Source organism: Phyllostomus hastatus, unplaced genomic scaffold (genome assembly GCF_019186645.2).
Source record: "Phyllostomus hastatus isolate PE091 unplaced genomic scaffold, TTU_PhHast_1.1 phas_scaffold_78, whole genome shotgun sequence".
NCBI classification, from domain to species: Eukaryota; Metazoa; Chordata; class Mammalia; order Chiroptera; family Phyllostomidae; genus Phyllostomus; species Phyllostomus hastatus.
This window is the reverse complement of record NW_025334041.1, coordinates 61,213,660-61,218,534: the sequence shown is the minus strand read 5'-3', so window position 1 is coordinate 61,218,534 and position 4,875 is coordinate 61,213,660.

Here is a 4,875-nt window from a genome sequence, read left to right as displayed (position 1 = left end):
ATTATTATTCTTGAATTTTATTTTTTAATGATTAATATGGTGCCCTTTTTCCCCATGAGAAATACATTAAGTCATGCTGTCTTGTACAGGGAAAAAAAAACAGACAAATGGAAACATACAGACTACCTAATGCTTTAATAAAAGTAGACTTCAGTAACTTTTATGTTCCTTTTAATGTTTCCAAATTCTCTAAAGTTCATTACAGGTCATATCCAATGGATTGCATTTTTTAGTGTTATACCCTACTATTTTTAATTTAGACTTGACACATTCAATGCATTTTAGGCTGAGACTAAATTCAGACTCCATGTTTCCTCACATATTTTCTCAATATAATCAGTATAAATGTAATGTTGCAGTTGGTACCATTTACTTTTTTTGTGGAGAAGTCAACATTAATTGCATAATCATAAAACAAATACTTTCTAAGAACTCTTTCAAAACACATAAAGCCTAGAAAGAAGTCAAGTGATCTGACACTTAAGCACTGTTCTAGCTCATGAATTTCAGGCTTGCATCTTGTGTTTTTCAATACTATGCTTTGTCCTAGAAACTTCCCCCATGTCTAGGGAAAGACTAATACAATTTCAGGCAATAATGATACCTGAAGAATTAGAAGACAATGAGTGGGGTTTGTGGGAAGAAAATGCACCAAGCATCAGAAGGTCTGTCTCTGAGCTCAACATTGCCCTAACCAGCTATGCAGTGGACAAGTTCCTTCAACTCTCAGAGCCAGTGTCTTTGCCTTAAACATGAAAATAACATTAAAACAAAACTCACATGATTTTTATTTTGCTAAATAAACACAGAAGTGTATGCAAAGAGCTTTTTGAAAAGTGAAGCAATGTGTAAATGTAACAGTTATCAGACCCCCCCCAAGATGTTGAAAATCCAATGTGCTTTAGACATGCAACGTGCAGACTAATAGACACTGTTTTGTTGTTGGGTCAGGCAGGACATTCTAAGTATGAATTCCCAGTGTTCCTTAGTCCCTTTTATATTGTTAATTGGAGATAATTCCATCTTTGTGTGTCAAATGCAGCACATATGAAAATACCTCATGATCATCTTTCACAGGAATTTTTTCCAAGTGAGAAAACGAGTAATGGGGTCATGGGCTTTCTGGAGTAATACAATCCAGGTTGCCAGTGTGATTTTGGTTAGCAAATGCTGTCCCCACTTTTCTTGTGTGGGATAAGCTGTAATCTGACTTCATGCATCTTCTGAAGCAAAAAACAGAAAACTTAGCTAAAGGTATTGTATAATTTCTCATAAGAAAGGGTCCTGGATTTCATAAGCAGCCTCCTGCCATACATGCCAGGCATTCTATTATGCATATGACCAATCATGAATTTACAGTTTAATGGAGAGCACATTGGATCATAGATTGTCATCAGCACCATCATTGTCATTTTCGTCCTCCTTCTCCTCATCTTTATTACCCATGGAGAAGGTAGTAAAATGGGGTACACTGGACTTTTCTGGTTTTGTTTTTAAAATCCAATTCAGACAAATACAAACCCAAGCCAAACTTTCCTATAGACATTTTCAATCTATATTGAAAAAGGTGACTGTCCTCTTTATTGTCTTCTAGATTTTTTAAGTTTTGCACTAATTTAAGTCAAATGAACTTTAGTGCCTGAGAATGGATACAAAGATATGTATTCTTATTATTAAATTTAGGAGTTTTTGATCTTCCCATATTGCCTCATATTATCGCAGATGTTGCCTGTTTACTACAGTGCCAGAGTAATTCACATCAGCATTTAACAAAAATCAGAAGTGTGGAAATAAGAACCCTGTTCTTATTTTTTCAAGTAATTTTTATTTAATAATAATCCTTTAGCAAACTCAGATTACTAACAACTTTAGCTACCTTCCAAATTAGATCTCATCTGTAAATCATTAGGTAGCAAAACTAGAAATTTTTGCAATATCTCCTTCTTTGGCAGAAATCCCTGTGACTATAAGTTCACTTGGGTAATACTGCCATTCAGTTATTTGTAGCTGGATTGTATATAGCAACAAGGAGAAAAAAATTGTTAGCTTGGTGAATTAAAAAATGTCCCATAGCAGTGCTAGAATAATAAATCAGCTGATAATGAAGCTGGTTTAAATTCAAAGTGTCCACAAAGGTCTGGGAATCAGCACAGGTCAGTCTTGGTCTTATTTCTCCATGACCTCTAAAAGCTTTCTCATAGGGGGCTAATTTGGGAACAGAATTTGGTGGCTCTGATTTCAAAAAAGTACATCTCTGGCATATAAAATATTTTCAAGTGCTAATTCCAAAGTGAATATATTAGAGACATGAAAAGAAGTTTAGTAGAGAAAATGATTCAGTGAATCTCTCCAATGTAAGAAGCAACTTGAATAAAATCAAACCTATTCACATGCACATATGTGTAGACACACATGCCCACACTTGTGCACACTCATATTCTGACATACTCACACTTTGACTGCTGGGTGAATTATTAATTGCTAATAATCCCAAGACAAGGGGCAGGAGGACTATTTCTCTGAAGGTAGCAACTATGTAGAATGACAGAAGGCCTAAAATTTTTGGTCAGATAGGCCTCACTTAAATAGTAACTGTAAGTGGCCAGAAAAATCACTTAACCTCTCTGATACTCAACTCCATCTTCTGTAAACTGAGGATAAAACTCACACTTTACAAGGTTGTTGTGAGGATTCAGTGTTCAAGGAGCATCCCTAGCCCAGTGGCTGATACATGACTGGTGTTCAGAAATGGGTGCATATAATTAAGGGAAGGCCAGCAATCTTGTAACAGGGTGCAGCCAAGAGGGGGGACCCCAAATAGGGATTTGGAATGGGGTCCAGAACTCAAGGTGTTCAGGAAATATTAAGATGTCCTCACCACCCCCCCACAGGTGTGGGTTGGGGGAAGGGGCAAATGGAGCATGGCCATTGAGAACTGTTTTGCATAGCAACAGCTTTGCAGCTAACTTCTGGTGTGGTCATTTAACATATCTATAACCTTTAACTGGTTACATAGATATGTTAAATAGCTGTGGCCCTGCTCTGAACCAAGGGAATGGAAGTAACTTCCCCACCAAGACCTAACCTGGGGGCAGGTCCCCCGAGTTACAGCACCTGTGTGGAAACTTGGAGAAGATTGGCACCATGACATGGGACCACGCCTGCCCAGACTCACGATGGCAGCCCGGTAAAGCTGGAAGGATACCAGAGGGCTAGCAAGTGTAGCCAATGGTGGGAGGAATCGGAAATGGGGCTGCAGAGGAAGACTGGTGTGGAGATTTAAACCCAGACTGGGCAGCCATTGAGGAGAGAACCACTTGGTCTGTAGCAGAGTGGGGACTCTCGCAGCCCTGCGAGAGAGAATTACCATGTAGCTTTAGCAGAGAACCACCACTCGGCTTTAGCAGAGTGGCGACCCCCTCCTTGCAGCCATTGAGGAGGGGAGAACCACGCAGTTTTGCCAGAGTGGGGACTCTCACGGCCATTGTGCAGAGAGGACCACTCAGCTGTGGCAATAGAAAGGAGAGCCACGTGGCTTTGCCAGAGTGGGGACCCCTGTAGCTTTAGAAGAGGGAACTACCACCCAGCTTTAGCAGAGATTCTAGCAACACAGTTGATGGCACCGAGAACCAAGGGAGACCTACCAGCCAAGATGGATTACTGGGAAGAACTGGGGGCTGCCTGAGCCACATACTTTTATTTCTTTTCCTGAGATATGGTACCCCCGACTGGGCAAAGGGGGAAGGAGGGACTGTGTGTGTTTGTGGGTGTTTTAAGGGACTTTGGGATTTTGATGAAGACAGGTCACTACTTTAAGTTTGTATAGCAGTAAATAAACATTTCCTTTCCTTTTCATGAATCTCTGGCATTCATGAAAAGACGTCAAAGAGATGTCTTTCCTCTGGCGGTGGACATAACAAACCTGGGGGGTTCCTTTCAATAATAGTACATTGCCCTTGCTCCCCCCTGTTATTCTGTAATAATCTCTGTAAACTTGACCCACTTAATAGTATAGTCAACTTTCCAAGGAAGAATGAAACTGAAAGATATGGTAGAGGAATCCAGCTTCAAGTCATGTGAAAAATTCAATACAGAATGCAGGGAGTGGTTGGTTTGTCACAGCCCAGATGATGAGTGTTTACCTTATTTCAAAACCACTTTCTACTTCTGTTTCCCAAAGAGCAAGTCAGCTATTCTACCAAAGTGTGAGTTACATGCTGTGGAAATTAAAGGGATTCATTTTGTTTCTATAGAATTCTGCAGTAGATGGGGTGGATCCAGCAACTAATCATCTTTAAGCTAAAAAAATGAAGTTTTAATTATTCTACAGAACCTTTCACCTTCAGAAATCCAAGCTAGTACAGAAGTCCAATACTTGTCTTCTCATCCAGCATCCTCTGGTTCCTCATTATGTAGACAGAACTTCAGATCTAACAAAGCATCAATGGTTGGTTTGGTCAGAAATCCAGCATAGTAAGCTCCCAAATACATTGCTAAAGTCCTTGATACTTTTTCTTGTCTTGATCATTATTGTGTTTTAGTTTGTAATGGAAGTTCCTTGGGTCAATATTAGAATTCCAGTCCTTTTCAATTCTTTATATTTTTTCTGGCCTTGATATCCTTTTTCTCTTACATTTTAGGTTCTTTTTATTGAGTTTTGTGTTGCCATCCTTCAAGGCCAGGCAGATTCATGGTATTTGTGTAGATGGAAAAATATTCACAGAGCCTTGGGGATGTCTGGCATGCCTTTATTCACAAGAGGGCAAGCCAAGTATGCTGCAAGCTGTGTGCCTATCTTCCCATCTCATGTCATAGCCCTTGCTCCCCAGTGTGGCACCCATCATGGCACCTGTCACCTTGTGTGTCTCTCATCAT